Here is an 18,882-nt window from a genome sequence, read left to right on the forward strand (position 1 = left end):
TTCATCCTTTCATGATTCCCTTGATCAATACACCTTGGTTGGTATGTGAGATGTAACTTTCCTTGGTTGAGATTATGGGAGTTGTGTGGCTGGATTAAAATTGAGCTTCATCTCTTCTCATGAACAATTAGATCACAAGAGTGGCAATTGGTTATGTTGAGAGAAATTGAATCACCAAGAGATTGGGATTCAATTACCCACTTGCCATGGATCTATACCCATGATTGAGAAGGATTTGACTAACATCAATTCATGAAAACTTGCATCTCTGATCCCTAATGATCCTCTCCACCATTAATTCTTATTTCTTTTGCTTCTAGTTGTTTGACTACCCATAACCCAATTCCCTTCTACATTCTGTCAATTTACTATTCTTGTTATCTACATTTTGTTCTTTTAGTTCTTGCTATTTACTCTTATGTTCCTTAAATTTCTGCAACCTTTAATTCCTTGCAATTTATCTTTGATGTCATTTAAGTTTCTTGCACTTTAAGTTTCTGCTATTTACTTTCATTTTATTTCTCTCTTCTAGTTCTTTAAATTCTTTGCCATTTAAATTCTTGCAATTATGTTCAAAAATCACAAACCTCATGAAATTAAAACCATGTTTGCTTGACTAAATTTACCATTAACTAAAGTTGCTTAATCTACCAATCTCCGTGGGATCGACCTCACTCTTAGTGAGTTTTATTACTTGATGCGACCCGGTATACTTGCCGGTTGTACGTGAAATCTTTATTTTTACGTATCAACTTGCTAAGTCAACATTTTGTTCTGAGCCAATATGGCATTCAGAGCATCAATTTCAAGAACTCCCCTTTTCTGAGGCGTCCCACTACTCACAGGATTCCTCTCAAAGGTGTACATGAATTGGTTATTTGCAACCATGTCAATGAGTTCTTGAGCTTCTGCAGGCATTTTCGTTAGGTAAATGGATCCACCATCAGAATGGTCCAGTGACATCTTAGAAAGCTTAGATAGACCATCATAGAATATATCTAAAATGGTCCACTCTGAAAGCATGCCAGAAGGACACTTTTTGGTCAACTGCTTGTATCTTTCCCAAGCTTCATAGAGGGAATCACCATCTTTTTGCTTGAAGGTCTGAACATCTACTCTAAGCTTGCTCAGCTTTTAAGGAGGAAATAACTTAGCCAAGAAGGCTGTGACCAGCTTATCCCAAGAGTCCAGGCTATCTTTAGGTTGTGAGTCTAACCATGTTCTAGCTTTGTCTCTTACAGCAAAAGGGAAAAGCATAAGCCTGTAGACTTCAGGATCTACTCCATTAGTCTTAACAGTATCACATATCTGCAAGAACTCAGTTAAAAACTGGTAGGGATCTTCTGATGGAAGTCCATAAAACTTGCAATTCTGTTGCATTAGAGCAACTAGTTGAGGCTTCAGCTCAAAATTGTTTGCTCCAATGGCAGGGATTGAGATGCTTCTTCCATAAAAATTGGAAGTAGGTGTAGTGTAATCACCAAGCATCCTCCTTGCATTATTTTTTTGTTATTATTTTCGGCTGCCATCTCCTATTCTTTTTCAAAAATTTCTGTCAAATCCTCTCCAGAGGGTTGTGCTTTAGCTTCCCTTAGCTTCCTCCTTAGAGTCCTTTCAGATTCAGGATCTGCTTCAACAAGAATGTCCTTGTCCTTGCTCTTGGTCATATGAAAAAGAAGAAAACAGAAAAGAAAGAGGAATCCTCTATGTCGCAGTATAGAGATTCCTTTATGTGAGTAGAAGAAGAAAAGAATAGAAGAATGAGGAGAAAAATTCGAACACAGAAGAGAAGAGAGGGTTCGAATTTTAAGATGAAGAGAAGTGTTAGTAAATGAATAAATAAATAGAAGAAGATAAGAGGGAAAGAATTTCGAAATTTGTTTTTGAAAAATAGTTAGTGATTTTCGAACATTGAGAGAAGAAATACAATTAAAATTAAAATTTGAAACAATTAGTTAATTAAAAGAATTTTGAAAAAGAGGAAGGAATTTTTGAAAATTAGAGAGAGAAAAGTAGTTAGGTAGTTTTAAGAAAGATAAGAAACAAACAAAAAGTCAATTAGTTAGTTGAAAGAGATTTGAAAATCAATTTTGAAAAGATAAGGAGTTAGAAAAGATTTTTGAAATTGATTTTGAAAAAGATATGATTAAAAGATATGATTGAAAAGATATTTTGAAAAAGATTTGAAAAGAAAATTAAAAAGATTTTATTTTTAAAATTAAAATTGATTACTTGACTAACAAGAAACTAAAAGATATAATCCTAAAATTTAAAGATTGAACCTTTCTTAACAAGAAAGTAACAACTTCAAATTTTTGAATCAATCACATTAATTGTTAGTAAAGTTTTCAAAAATATGAAGTAAAGATAAGAAAAAGATTTTGAAAATAAATTTTAAAAAGTTTCGAAAATAATAAAAAAATTGAAAAAGATTTGATTTTTTGAAAAAAGATTTTGAAAAGATAAGATTTTTAAAAATGAAATCTTGACTTGACTAACAAGAAACAACTTATTTTAAAAAAATTTGACTAAGTCAACCCAGAGATTTCAAAATTTTGAGTAAAAGAAGGAAAAGATATTTTTTATTTTTGAATTTTTAATGATGAGAGAGAAAAACACAAAAATGACTCACAACATAAAAATTATGAATCAAAACAAATGATGCATGCAAGAACACTATGAATGTCAATATGAACACCAAGAACACTTTGAAGATCAAGATGAACATCAAGACTTATTTTTGAAAAATTTTCAAGAAAAGAAAAACATGCAAGACACCAAACTTAGAAAATTTTCATGCTTAGACACTAAGGATTCAAGAATGCATATGAAAAACAAGAAAAGGCACAAAACAACTAAATGTAAAGATCAAACAAGAAGACTTGTCAAGAACAACTTGAAGATCATGAAGAATGTAATGCATGAAATTTTCGAAAAATGCACAAATTTTTTAAAAAACATGTAATTGACACCAAACATAAAAAATTGACTCTAGACTCAAACAAGAAACACAAAATATTTTTTGTTTTATGATTTTATAAATTTTTTTGTATTTTTTTTTGAAAATTATTTTGAAAAGAACGAAAAAAAAGAAGAAAGATTTTTTGAAAGATTTTTAAAAACTTTTTGAAAATAAAATAAGAAGAAAATTACCTAATCTGAGCAACAAGATGAACCGTCAGTTGTCCAAACTCGAATAATCCCCGGCAACAGCGCCAAAAACTTGGTGCACGAAATTGTGATCATCAACAATGCGCCAAAGACTTGGAGCTCTCAAACGTTAATCACACCTTGTCACAACTTTGCACAACTAACTAGCAAGTGCACTGGGTCGTCCAAGTAATACCTTACGTGAGTAAGGGTCGATCCCACGGAGATTGTTGGTTTGAAGTAAGCTATGGTCATCTTATAAATCTCAGTTAAGCGGATTCAAATGGTTATAATGGTTTTTGAATATAAAGATAAATAAGGCATAAAATAGAGATAGAGATACTTATGTAATTCATTGGTAAGAATTTCAGATAAGTGCATAGAGATGCTTTGTTCCTGTTGAATCTCTGCTTTCCTACTGCCTTCATCCAATCCTTCATACTCCTTTCCATGGCAAGCTGTATGTAGGACGTCACCGTTATCAATGGCTACTTCCCATCCTCTTAGTGAAAATGGTCTAAATGCTCTGTCACAGTACGGCTAATCATCTGTCGGTTCTCGATCATGTTGGAATAGAATCCAGTGATTCTTTTGCGTTTGTCACTACGCCCAACACTCGCGAGTTTGAAGCTTGTCACAGTCATCCCATCTCAGATCATACTCGGAATACCACAGACAAGGTTTAGACTTTCCGGATCTTAGGAATGGCCGCCAATAATTCTAGCATATACCACGAAAACTCCGATCTTTCGGAATGGAGGCTAAGAGACACGCGCTCGATCTAAGGTAGAACGGGAGTGGTTGTCAGGCATGCGTTCATAGGTGAGAATGATGATGAGTGTCATGGATCATCACATTCATCTTGTTGAACTGCAGTGAATATCTTAGAATAAGAATAAGCTGAATTGAATAGAAGCATAATAGTAACTACATTAATACTCGAAGAACAGCAGAGCTCCACACCTTAATCTATCGTGTGTAGAAATTCCACTGTTGAAAATACATAAGAACAAGGTTCAGGCATGGCTGAATGGCCAGCCTCCAAAACATTATCAAAGGATCAAAAGATAATCCAGAGATCTCTAATGCAATAGTAAAAAGTTCTATTTATACTAAACTAGTTACTAGGGTTTACAGAAATAAGTCTAAGTGCAGAAATCCACTTTCGGGGCCCACTTTGGTGTGTGCTTGGGCTGAGCTTGAGATTTACACATGCAGAGGCTTCTCTTGGGGTTAAACGCTAAGTTGTAACGTGTTTTTGGCGTTTAACTCTGGTTTGTGACGTGTTTCTGGCGTTTTACTCCAGAATGCAGCATGGAGCTGGCGTTGAACACCAGTTTTCGTCATCTAAACTCGAATAAAGTATGGACTATTATATATTGCTAGAAAGCCCTCGATGTCTACTTTCCAACCCAATTGAGAGCGCGCCATTTGGAGTTTTGTAACTCTAGAAAATCCATTTCGAGTGCAGGGAGATCAGAATCCAACAGCATCAGTAGTCCTTTGTCAGCCTCCTATCAGATTTTTGCTCAGGTCCCTCAATTTCAGTAAGAAAATACCTGAAATCATAGAAAAACACACAAACTCATAGTAAAATCCATAAATGTAAATTTTGCATAAAAACTAATAAAAACATCCCTAAAAGTAGCTAGATCCTACTAAAAACTATCTAAAAACAATGCCAAAAAGCGTATAAATTATCCACTCATCACCTGCCCCCAAGGTCTATTGATAAATCACTATTTTATGGTTTATCTTGTACTCAATTGAGTGGTTTTTATTAACTCTTTACCCACTTATTCATACTATTTGCATGATTTTATATTTCCTTCCTAATTATGTGTTTTGATTGAAAACATGCTTCTTTGATCTTATATTTGCTTATTATTAATCCTCTCTTATTACCATTAGATGCCTTGATATGTGTGTTAAGTGTTTTCAGAGATTATAGGGCATGAATGGCTCAGAGGATGGGAAGAAAGCATGCAAAAGAGGAAGGAATGCAAGAAGTTGGAGAAATTGCTAAGCTGTCCAGCCTGACCTCTCTGCACTCAAACGGCTATAACTTTAGCTACAGAGGTCCAAACGACGCGGTTCCAGTTGCGTTGGAAAGCTAACGTCCGGGGCTTCGATTTGATATATAATTTGCCATAGCTGCCCCAACGCCAGGCAACGCGAACGCGTGACCTGGCAGAAACGCAACCCGCGCGGCCGCGTGAGCCATGCGGCCGCGTCACTTTCCCGCGACCTGTACGGACCAGAAAGCGCTGGAAGTGACTTCTGGGCTGTTTCTGACCCAGTTTTCGGCCCAGAGAACACAGATTAGAGGCTATAAAGTGGGGGAATGCATCCATTCATGAGGAGGACATTCATAATTCACTTTTCATGTTTTAGATGTAGTTTTTAGAGAGAGAGGTTCTCTCCTCTCTCTTAGGATTAGGATTTAGGACTTCTCTTAGTTTTTAAGAGTGACTCTCGACCCGGGTTCAATGTTCCTTTAATTCATGTTTCTCTTTTATTTTTATTTACTCTAATACTTTTATTTGTATTTGATTTATGTTGCCCAATTGGCTTATGAACTTTTCATGTTAAGATTTGAATGATCTATTTATTATAATTTGAGGTATTTCAGTTTAATATTACTTTCTTTTATTTACATGATTATTGCCTCCCATCTGAAGGCATTTTTATTCCAGCAGTTTCAATTTTCTTTCCTTTTGGCTTTGGTTAAATAATTGGTGACTCTAGAGTTATTAAACGCATTGTTGATTGAAAATTGGAACTCATCCACTTAACTTACCTTCATAGTTAGAGGTTAACAAAGTGGGAGAAGAATCCAATTCTCATCACAATTGATAAGGATAACTGGGATAGGACCTCTAGTTCTTATACCTTGCCAGGAGATTTTATTAGTATTACTTTATTTTACTTATCATATAACATATTCGCACCTTACTTCCAAAACCACAAATTTTACCTTTTTCATAGCCAATAATAAGAACATACCTCCCTGCAATTTCTTGAGAAGACAACCCGAGGTTTAAATACTCGGTTATCAATTTTAAAGGGGTTTGTTACTTGTGACAACCAAAACGTTTATAGGAAGGGATTTCTGTCGGTTTAGAGACTATATCTACAACGCGACTATTTTTATGAAATTCTTTACTGGCAAAAATCCTAACGTCATCTATCTCAAGCTTTGACGACTTAGCTGGAAAGTTCCTTGCTAGATTCTCCATCCAGAAGGACAAAACCAAGCATGCCCCAAGTTTGTTACAGATCAAGCAAGGAGATCCGGAAAGTTTTCGCAACTACAAGGAAAGATTCAAAAAAGCATGTCTAGACATACAAAGTCTGCCAACTGAAGCAGCCATTATAGGCCTCATCAATGGCCTACGAGAGGGACCTTTTAGTCACTCCATATCAAAGAAACATCCCACATCTCTGAATGAAGTGCAAGGACGAGTAGAAAAATACATCAACATGGAAAAAAACTCTCGGCTAGGAAAGACCTCAAAATTCGGATCCTTTTACTCCTCCCGAGATAAGGATAAAAAGTCTAAGAAAAAAGAAGATTAGCATGGAGAGAAGATTAAAAAATACCACAACTACACCGCTCTCCGGGTGTCTCTTGTGGAAGTATACCGAGAAGTATGCCACACTGAAAAGATCCCACCACCTTGCCCACTCAAAAGCAAAAAAGGAGGCAGAAATCGGACGGAATACTGCGAATACCACCGAATTTATGGACATCCCACTAACGAGTGCTTTGACTTGAAGAATGTCATAGAAAAATTGGTAAGAGAGGGGAGACTAGATCGGTACTTAGCCAGTAAAACAGATGAGCCCAGAAAGAGAAGAAGAGACGAAGAGGTCGGATGAACTGAACGACCACCTCGTACCCCAGAGAGACATGTTCACATGATATATGGAGGATCTACGGGAAGAGGAATCTCCAAATCATTTCGCAAAAGACACTTCAAAGAAGTATATCACGTCGAGGGAGGAGAAGGAGCACTCGACCTCCCTACTATTACTTTCACTAAGGAGGACGCAGTTGGCGTCATCTCGGGACATGACGATCCCATGGTCATCACTGTCATATTGGCCAACGCTAATCTCCACCTCACACTGGTGGACCAAGGAAGCTCGGCTGACATCTTGTTCAAAACCACCTTCGACAAACTCGGCCTGGAGGAAAAAGAGCTCAGAATATATCCGAACGGCTTATTCGGACTAGGAGACACTCCAATCCAACCACTTGAATACATCTCACTACACACAACCTTCGGAAACGGAAACCAGTCAAGGACGCTCAACATAGACTACATAGTGGTCGACGTGAGTTTAGCCTACAATGCCCTGATAGGTCGGACAATGCTAAATCAGCTCGCTGCAGTAGTCTCAACTCCACATATATGCATGAAGTTCCCAACTACAGAAGGGATCGCTACGATAAAAGGAGACCAGAGAATAGCGCGCCATTGTTACAATGAAAATCTGAACTTCATAGGCAAAGGAGAAGAAATCCACACCATCGAACTCGGGGGAATTCAAGGTCAGGATGAACTTCGTCCACAACCTGAAGGCGAGATAGAAAAAGTCCAGATCGGAGATGTCCCAGATAAAACAACCAATATTGGCGTAATCCTAAAAGGAAATATAAAGGAGTCCCTCATACAGTTCCTAAAAGATAATGTCGACCTCTTTGCATGGAAGGCTACAGACATGCCGGGCATAGACCCAAAGCTAATGTGCCATAAGCTGGCAGTGTATCCAGGATCTCAGCCAGTACAGTAGAGGCATAGAAAGCTCGGACCAAAAAGATCCCAAGCTGTGGAGGAACAGGTACAAGCTCTACTAGAGACAGGATTCATCAGAGAAGTCAATGACCCACTATGGCTAGCCAACGTCGTCTTGGTAAAAATATCAAATGGGAAGTGGCGGATGTGCACATATTACACCGATCTCAACAAAGCTTGCCCAAAAGATCCTTATCCACTCCCTAGTATCGATGCTCTGGTGGACACCTCCTCCGGATACAAATACCTCTCGTTCATGGATGCCTATTCGGGATACAATCAAATCCCGATGTACCCACTTAATCAAGAAAAAACGTCATTCTTAACTCCAAAAGCAAACTACTGCTACGTCGTCATGCCATTCGGACTCAAAAACATAGGAGCTACCTATCAAAGATTAATAAATAAAGTCTTCGCAGACCATGTCGGGAAACTCATGTAGGTATATGTGGTCGACATGTTAGTAAAACCATAAAGCGAGGAATCATTACTGTCCGACCTCGCCCAAGTCTTCAAAACCATAAGAAAGCATGGCATGTGACTTAACCCTGTAAAATGCACCTTCGCAGTAGAAGCTGGCAAATTCTTGGGATTCATGCTCACACAAAGAGGAATTGAGGCAAACTCGGACAAGTGCCAGGCCATACTCGATATGGAAAGCCCGACCTGTGTCAAAGAAGTGCAATAGCTCAACGGGTGACTAGTAGCCTTGTCCAAATTTTCTAACTGGATCAGCCATAAGATCTCTCCCCTTCTACACCACACTAAGGAAGGGAAAGAAGTTCGAATGGACACCAGAGTACGAGCAAGCCTTTCAGGATTTCAAAAGATTCCTGGGACAACCACCCATCCTTACCCGATCACGGGAAGGAGAAGCACTCATATTATACCTTGCAGTAGGAAGCTGGGCGGTAGCTTCACCACTAGTCAAAGAGGACGAAAATGGACAGCAACCTATATACTTCATCAGCAAAGCGCTACAAGGGTCCGAGCTGAACTATCAAAAGATAGAAAAGTTTGCCTATGCTCTCATATTAACCTCTCAACGACTTCGCCTATACTTCCAGACTCACACCACTAAAGTTCGGACCAACCAGCCTATAAAAGGCATTCTACAGAAAACATATTTAGCAGGAAGAATTCTATAGTGGGCAGTTGAGTTGTCTAAATTCGACCTCCAATATGAAACTCGGACAGCCATCAAATCACAGTATTTTGCCGACTTCATTGCAAAGTACACTGACAACCCGAAAATCCCTACAAATTGGAATCTTTACGTGGACGGCTCTTCCAATAAAACTAAAAGCGGAGTAGGTGTGATAATAGAAAGTAATCAGGGAACCCAAATTGAATTCTCCTTGAGGTTTGAGTTCCCTGCTTCCAATAACCAGGCTAATTATGAGGCGCTATTGGCTAGTTTGAAGCTGGCTAAAGAGGTTGGAGCCCAAAAACTTATCATCTTCAGTGACTCACAAGTCATCACCTTACAAATAGTAGGGACCTACCAAGCCAAAGACCCTGCCATGAAAAAGTATTTGGACAAAACCAGGGAACAATTCGGGCAATTCAAAGAATACAAGATCCGGCATATACCTCGGGAACAAAATGCCTAAGCTGACGCACTCTCAAAATTATCCAGCACCAAACCAGGGGACAATAATAGGAGCCTCATCCAGGAAATACTGCAAAGCCCATCAATCTCGGAAGAAGAAAAGATCCTAGCTATATCAGATCAGGATCAAGGGTGGATGACTCCCATAATCAGCTACCTCAAATCAGAGATACTCCCTACAGATAAAAAGGAGGCAAAGAGGTTAAAGCGGGAGGCACAGTATTACACTATCATAAACGACATCCTATACAAGAGAGGAATATCGACACCTCTATTAAAATGTGTACCGACCTCTAACACAAAGGATGTCTTAGAAGAAATACACAGTGGCACATGTGGCAATCATCTCAGAGCACGAGCTCTTGCCAAGAAAGTACTCCGAGCTGGATTCTTTTGGCCAACTCTACAAAAAGAGGCCAACGAGTTTGTTAAGACATGTCCACCATGTCAGGAGCATGCTAACTTTCACATCACCCCACCAGAAGAACTCATCAGTGTAACATCACCTTGGCCATTTGCAAAGTGGGGACTCGACCTCCTTGGGCCCTTCCCCCAAGGATCGGGACAGGTTAAATTCCTCAAATTCTAGGTTTAATGTTCTTTGACTTAATTCTCTTCTACTCTTATTGATTCTAATACTTTGATCTATACATTCTTTTTGTGATTGGATTTTCTATTTAATATAACTTGAGGTATTTCATATTCTAGATTGCTCTCTTTTGATCTATGTTGCTGATATTTGAGATTGGTTATTTGAATGTTATTATCTCCTATTGCTTCTCTACTATTTGGTGTTATACCCTCCAAGTGTTTGATAAAATGCTTGGGAGGATTTTAATTTAGACTTTCACCCTTTTGGCTTTGGTTGAGTAATTGGTAACACTTGAGTTATCAAACTCCTTTGTTGATTGGTAATTGAAAGTTGCTAATTGATTTGGATTCCACTAAAGCTAGTCTTTCCTTAGGAGTTGACTAGGACTTGAGGAATCAAATTGATTAGTCCACTTGACTTTCCTTCATTGGTTGATGGTTAACTAAGTGGGAGCAATGAGCAATTCTCATCACAATTGATAAGGATAACTAGGATAGGATTTTCCGTTCTCATACCTTGCCAAGAGCTTTTCCAGTCATTTGATTTTCATTACCATTTACTATTCTTGCTTCTTATCTCAAATAAAAACCCCAAAACACACTTTTCCATAACCAATTATAAGCATACTTCCCTGCAATTCCTTGAGAGACGACCCGACGTTTAAATACTTTGGTTATCAATTTTACTAGGGGTTTATTACTCGTGACAAATAAGTTTTGGTACGAAAGGATTTTTGTTGCTTTAGAAGCTATACTAGCAACGTGAATTTATTTGTGAAATTCTAAACCATCAAAAGTCTGATCGTCAAAATGGCGCCGTTGTCGGGGAATTGCAAACGTGTGCCCTATTATTGGTTATTGTAAATATTTTCTTTTTACTTGTCTGTTAGTTTTAGGACTTAGTTGCGTATCTTTATTAGTTTTTGTTTTCCTTTTCTACTATGAACTCTCACCCCTTTGGCTACGAGCGTGGTTATAATTATGTTGCAGGAAGAGGAGATTATAATGACAACATGCACCATGGTTAGAATAATCAAAGATGGGAGGAGCCACAAGGATTTGATCAACCCTCTTGGCAATAACCCCCTCCAATATACCACAAGCAACAACCATTCCATGATGCATACCAAGACAATGGTTATGGTGGACCTTTACGTGACACTCAATACCCACCACAACATGTCTATGAACCCCTCCTCAACATAGCTTTAAACCACCATACTCACAAGCCCCTTTCCACCATTCACCTCCATATGACCCTAACCCATATCCACCATACCAACCACCTTATGAGCCAAATTAACCATACATAGAACCACCCCCATTCCAACATAATTACTCTCATGAGCTGCCACCTCAATATTCACCATCTCCATGCCCTTACCAAGAAGAACCACCTTCTTATTATGCACTCTTTCCCTAAAATAATGAACTTTCCTATCCACCCCAACCTCTACTGGATGACAACACCCTTGGTGCTATTCACCAAGGGCAAACAGAGCTTCATACCGCACTTGCCTCTATCACTAGTCTCACCTCTACTCTTCAAAGTCTTACATCCCGTATGGACCAATCCTCTACCTCGAATACTCAACCCTCAAGCTCTAGTGCACTTCCTTTTCAACCACATAATGATCTCTCCATTCCATCACCACCCTCCATGGAAGAGCACCCACATCCATCAATCCAAGAGCAAGAAGATCCAATTATACTATGGACATGGAACAAGAGAGAAGGGATCGTCTTAGGGATGCAATCGCGATGGATCAGTTACACGTGGACTTATTTCCAGAGGAGCAAGAAGAGGCCCAAAATGTGGAGGTAGGAGAGACCCTTGAAGATGAAGGAGTAGTTGAAGGGAGTTGTCATAGAAAGGAAATCATCAAGGAGGAGTACGATTTTATGCTAAAACAACTGGAGGAAGCTGTAATAATTGAAGAGGAAGAAGTGGTTGAAGACTTAGGAGATGCTGAACCTCCATGGGAAAGTAAAGTCATAGAGCCTCCTTCCAAGATGCTTGAAATTGATGTTTAGGAAGGTGTACAACCTCCAAGGCATATCATGGCTGAAGACCTTGAGGACGTCGATCAAGGGATGGATTCAATCATTGATGAATCCTTATCTACAATTGAATCCCCTCCTGTTGGACTTGACATAGAGATTAAAGAAGAAGAAGCACTACCTCCCATGCCCTTGGTGAGCAATAAAGAAGAGATTGAATTGGAAGAAAGCTACCAAGAGGAAGAGGTTGATATTAAAGAAGCTTGCAAAGAGGTGGAAGTTGTCAAAGAAGAGCACAAGGGAGTGGAGCTTGCAAGATCATTAGAGACACCTCTCCCAAGGCCATTACCGTCCAACACAACATTCAAGTGGGTAAAATTCTTATCCTTGACCTTTATTTTCCCACTTGAATATGGGCTACTGAAGACGGATGGTCAACTTAGAGCTCTCTGTGGCTTTAAGAGTGAGATGGAGATGGTCAGTGGGAATAGTTGTCAAGCAAGATTCAATATGGTTGTATGCTCCAAGTGGAAATGCACAGGTTAGTGTAGGGCTCAATTGAATGGGTCTAGGATGTTGTTTGGTCACTTCAGTGAGAATTCAAACTGCTTGCCACCCGGATGGAACAATATTGCTCAACAAGATGACGGGTGCAAAAGCAAGGTTTGGGACCCCGGAATTCATTCCAACAAGCAATACTTTTGGGGCCTTGTCACTTGCTTTGCCTTGCTTGAAGGCTCTTTACGCCTAGTTTGGAATCCCAGAGGCTACTGGAAGTACAGACATTGGTGGAGATTCCTGGAAGAGTTCAAGCGTAAGCCACCCTAACAAGGAGCTCACCAAATGTCCAACTTAAGGACTTTAACTAAAAGTGCTAGGTGGGAGACAACCCACCATGGTATGATCGTTCCTTTTCATCCTTAGTTTTATTTTGTTTTATTTTTATTAGTGTTCATTCATTCATTCATTCTGCATCTTCACATGCATTCTGCATATAAAAAAAGAGAGAGGGGATCGACGCGCCAGCGCCTAGTGCGTGTTTGCATCCTTTGTGGATGCAAAAAGGGTTAGATTGAATAGAGAGTGGCGCGGGAGCCGGGCGAGAAACGTGCCTTAGGCACAATTCCACCCACGCGCACATGTACTGTACGCGTGCGTGCCGTTTCCACTTTTAGCGACCCACGCGTCCGCGCCCTTGGCACGTCTGCGTAGTTGGGAAAATCGGCGTAAAACCCTGTTTTGGCGGAAAGTTATGCTGGCCTCGTGCTGGATTCGTGCTAGAGGCACCGCCTCGATCACGCGTCCGCGCACTGAACGCTTACGTGACCCTTCACTTTTGCGCGACCCACGCGTCCGTACACAGTACGCGTGCGCGTCGCATGCACCGCCCAGTTTCGTCTTCTTACTCCTTTCTCCCTACCTCTTTATTCTTCTTCTCTCACTTTCTTCCCCTCCCCTCTCATCCTTATTCCCCTTCTATTCTTCTATTTGTTACATTTGCATACTCGCATTTATGGCATTTTAAGTTCATTATTTCTTCTCCCTTTCTCTTCTATATTTGTTGTTTTCACATTGGTGTTAAAATGTTCTTACTCAACTGTTTCATATTTCTTGCATTATTTTTGGTGCTTCTTGACCTGTTTGCTATTTAGTTGACATGCCCTGTGCTTCTATTATTTTCTCACTTCTATGTTGTAGCTACAATGTAGTTGAGAACCTTATTATTTGGCACTAGCCCACATATGTTTTCTTTCTTTTCGTATCTTTGCTTGTGGGTTCTTTCCCTTCCTTTTTCTCTTCTTTTAGGATGGCTACCAAGAGGGAAAAGGAAAAGTTTCTAACTGGAGTAATAAACAAGTCTGCTGCACAATCTTTGGAGATAGGCACCAGTTGGAGCAATTCGCCCACTTGCACATCTCAGCATGCACCCAGGACGGTGTAATCTTTAAGTGTGGGGAGGTCGATACCGACTTCCGTAGGTTAGTTAGTTCCTTCTCAACACCAATGTGGGATTTTCTTTGTTAGTTCATTGTTGCATTTGCATGTTTGATTGCATGTTTGTTTGTTTTTGTGCATATTCTATCACTGCTTGGTTGAAATGATGAATTCTTCTTCAAGAAACTTCTTATGGCATTTCACTAATTTGAATAAAATTTTTGTTAAACTTGTTTGAAGAAATATTATATTGGGACATGGTTTAGAGCTCGAACACACAAAACCAGTGAGATTTTAATCCTAATTGATTGGTTGCATTTTATCAACCAATATTTTGTTTTGGTGTGTGTTGTTCTCTCTAAAATTGTGATCTATATCTTGCTTAATTCTATATTTCCATGGTTTGATGTATGCATGCACTTATATGATTGAGGCCTTTGTTTCATTGAGCTTACATACCCATATGGCCTTACCTTTTCCTTATCCTTTGCAAACCAATTTGAGCCTATTTTACCCCATTTGTTCTTTATTTTTGCACATCATTAACTCTAAGAAGAAAACAATAATGTCCTTAATTTGAATCCTTGGTTAGCTTAGACTAGTGAGAGTGCCCACAAATTAAGTGTGGGGAAAGTGGGTTTGGAAACGCTTGGTTTGGGAATTGAGTATGTTAGACTTTTTGTGAAAGTGTGAAAAATGTTAAGGACATCTTTATGCATTCAATACCTTAATCATATGCATTGGGAAAAGAAAAAGAAACAAAAAAATAATAGAAAAAAATATATGAGAAAAATAAAAGAAAAAAATAATAAAAAAGGGACAAAATGCCCCAAAGTTAAGTAATAATATCAATGCATATGAGTTGTACTTAAATTTGGGATGCTTGAATATGTGCAAAACATGGTTAATGGATAAGTTAGGTTGTGTATTTTGATTACATGGATTGTCCTAAGTTAGGTGGGAAGTATAGGTTAATTAAGGATTCAGATTCTAGTCCACTTGACCAAATACATTCCTACCTTGACCCTAACCCCATTACAACCCTTGAAAATACCTCTTGATATGTGTATATGTGCATTAATTCTTTGTTGATTGGTAAAAGAAGAGCAAGCCATAGAAAGCAAGATTAGTAGAGAATTGAGAGAATCGAACCTTAAACACCTGAACGATTAGAGAGTATACACTTCCAGTGAGGGTTCGAAGCTCGATTCCCTGTTCTCGGCTTTCATTCTTTTGCAAGTTTACTTGTACCTTATTTTTTATTTGAATTAGTGGGATCCAGTTCATATTTCTTCTTGAAGGTTCTGTTTACTTTTCACCAAGTAGGTAAAAGCATTTTTGCATGTAATTTCATTCATACAGATAGGTTGCATTTCATACATTCTACCATTCCTCTTCACTCTTATAGCTTCTTTTGAGCTTAGCATGAGGACATGCTAATGTTTAAGTGTGGGGAGATTTGATGCGCCACTATTTTGTGGTACATCTTGTGCTTAATTGAGTGAATTTTATCCACTAATCTCACACTTGTTCATGTAAATTACATGTTTTACACTTTCCTTCCAGATTTTGTGCTATGATTGAAAACATGCTTCTTTGGGCTTAGGTTTGCTAATTTTAATACTCTCTTATTACCATTCGATGCCTTGATATGTGTGTTAAGTGTTTTCAGAGATTGCAGGGCAAGAATGGCTTAGAGGATGGAAAGGAAGCATGCAAAAGTGGAAGGAATACAAGAAGCTGAAGGAACTGCAAAGCTATCAACCCTGACCTCTTCGCACTCATTCGATCATAACTTGAGCTACAAAGGTCCAAATGAGTCGGTTCCAGTTGCTTTGGAAAGATAACATCCGGGGCTTCACAACGATGTACAATTTGTCATAGTGGCCACGCAGCTAGGTGACGCGCACGTGCACGTGACGCACACACGCACATTGGCGAAAAGTCCATCGGCGCGCACGCGCACTTGGCGCATACGCGTGACATGTGATGAGCGGATAATTTATACGCTTTTTGGCATTGTTTTTAGTATGTTTTAGTTAGTTTTTATTATATCTTTATTAGTTTTTAGTTAAAATTCACTTTTCTGGACTTTACTATGATTTTGTGTGTTTTTCTGTGATTTCAGGTACTTTCTGGCTGAAATTGAGGGATCTGAGCAAAAATCTGATTCAGAGGCTGAAAAGGACTGTAGATGCTGTTGGATTCTGACCTCCCTACACTCGAAGTGAATTTTCTAGAGCTATAGAAGCCCAATTGGCGCGCTCTCAATGGCGTTGGAAAGTCGACATCCTGGGCTTTCCAGCAATGTATAATAGTCCATACTTTGTCCGAGATTTGATGGCCCAAACTGGCGTTCCAAATCAGCTCAAAATTGCCCGGCGTTAAACGCCGGAACTGGCACAAGAATGGGAGTTAAACGCCCAAACTGGCACAAAAGCTGGCGTTTAACTCCAAGAAGAGTCTCTACACGAAAATGCTTCAATGCTCAGCCCAAGCACATACCAAGTGGACCCGGAAGTGGATTTTTATGTCATTTACTCATTTCTGTAAACCCTAGGCTACTAGTTATCTACATATAGGACCTTTTGCTATTGTATTTTATATCTGGGTAGCTATCTTTAGTCTTATGCTATCTTAGATCATGGGGCTGGCCTCAAGGCCTTGCCTAGACCTTGTTCTTATGTATTTTCAACGGTGGAGTTTCTACACACCATAGATTAAGGTGTGGAGCTCTGCTGTACCTCGAGTATTAATGCAATTACTATTGTTCTTCTATTCAATTCAGCTTGTTCTTGTTCTAAGATATCACTTGTTCCTCAACTTGATGAATGTGATGATCCGTGACACTCATCATCATTCTCACCTATGAACGTGTGCCTGACAACCACCTCCGTTCTACCTTAGATTGAGTGGATATCTCTTGGATTCCTTAATCGGAATCTTCGTGGTATAAGCTAGAATTGATGGCGGCATTCAAGAGAATCCGGAAGGTCTAAACCTTGTCTGTGGTATTCTGAGTAGGATTCAATGATTGAATGACTGTGACGAGCTTCAAACTCCTGAAGGCTGGGCGTTAGTGACAGACGCAAAAGAATCAATGGATTCTATTCCAACCTGATTGAGAACCGACAGATGATTAGCCGTGCTGTGACAGGGTGCGTTGAACATTTTCACTGAGAGGACGAGACTGTAGCCACTGACAACGGTGATGCCCAACATACAGCTTGCCATGGAAAGGAGTAAGAAGGATTGGATGAAGACAATAGGAAAGCAGAGAGACGGAAGGGACAAAGCATCTCCATTCGCTTATCTGAAATTTTCACCAATGAATTACATAAGTATCTGGTGGACGAAATTGTGATCACTGTTCTTTAAGTTGTATGAAATCATTATTGTGGCACCAGTTGTTATCACAACTCCGTTCAACTAACCAGCAAGTGTACTGGGTCGTCCAAGTAATAAACCTTACGTGAGTAAGGGTCGATCCCACAGAGATTGTTGGTATGAAGCAAGCTATGGTCACCTTGTAAATCTCAGTTAGGCAGATTAAATTGGTTTATGGGTTTCGAAAATAGAAATAAGAAAATAAATAATAAAAGGGATAGAATACTTATGCAGATTCATTGGTGGGAATTTCAGATAAGCGAATGGAGATACTGTATGGCTCAAGGACACCTGCTCTCCCACTGCTTCGACTCAATCCTTCTTACTCCTTTCCATGGCAAGCTGTGTATAGGGGTTCACCATCAGCGGTGGCTACTTTCAATCCTCTCGGGAAAATGATCCTATGCGGCTGTCACTCGCACGGCTAATCGTCTGGACGCATCACCCATCGTTGATGGCTACATCCCATCCTTGCAGTGAAAACTACGCTCACGCACTCTGTCACAGCACGGCTAATCACTGGTTGGTTCCTGCGCCTACTGGAATAAAATCCCTTGATCCTTTTGCGTCTGTCACTAACGCCCAGCACTTGCAAGTTTGAAGCACGTCACAGTCATTCATTACCGGAATCCTACTCGGAATACAACAGACAAGGTGAGACTTTCCGGATTCCCAGGATCCTACTCGGAATACCACAGACAAGGTGAGACTTTCCGGATCCTCATAAATGCCGCCATCTATCTAGCTTATACCACGAAGATTCTGTTGGGGAATCTAAGAGATACACATTCAAGCTCTGTTGCCTGTAGAACGGAAGTGGTTGTCAATCACGTGCGTTCATAAGTGAGAATGATAATGATCGTCACTTTCATCATTATATTCATCATGTTCTTGGGTACGAATGAATATCTTGGAATAAGAATAAGAGAGATTTGAATAAAAGAAAATGGAATTGCATTAATACTTGAGGTACAGCAGAGCTCCACACCCTTAATCTATGGTGTGCAGAAACTCCACCGTTGAAAATACATAAGTAAAAGGTTCAGGCATGGCCGAATGGCCAGCCCCCATGATCTCAGAACTATGCGTTCAAGGATCTGATCCTAAGATCTAAAGTGATCAAAAGATTTAAAGTGTCAAAAGATATCTAATACAATAGATAAATGTCCTATATATACTAGACTAGCTCCTAGGGTTTACATGAGTAAGTAATTGATGCATAAATCCACTTTCGGGGCCCACTTGGTGTATGTTTGGGCTGAGCTTGATCAATCCACGAGCTGAGGCTTCTCTTGGAGTTGAACTCCGAGTTATGACGTGTTTTGGGCGTTCAACTCCGGATCATGACGTTTTTCTGGCGTTTAACTCCAGACAGCAGCATGAACTTGGCGTTCAACGCCAAGT

The 18,882-nt window shown here is 39.5% G+C and overlaps 1 non-coding gene across 1 annotated transcript; it reads left to right on the forward strand.

Moving 5' to 3' along the window:
* The first annotated feature begins 1,021 nt into the window (after positions 1-1,021).
* Positions 1,022-1,125, forward strand: LOC112699744 (small nucleolar RNA R71). The gene has a single exon (XR_003152684.1). It is a non-coding gene; the product is annotated as a small nucleolar RNA R71 (small nucleolar RNA).
* Positions 1,126-18,882: the final 17,757 nt, after the last annotated feature.

This window comes from Arachis hypogaea, chromosome 6 (assembly GCF_003086295.3).
Source record: "Arachis hypogaea cultivar Tifrunner chromosome 6, arahy.Tifrunner.gnm2.J5K5, whole genome shotgun sequence".
In the NCBI taxonomy this organism is placed as follows: domain Eukaryota; kingdom Viridiplantae; phylum Streptophyta; class Magnoliopsida; order Fabales; family Fabaceae; genus Arachis; species Arachis hypogaea.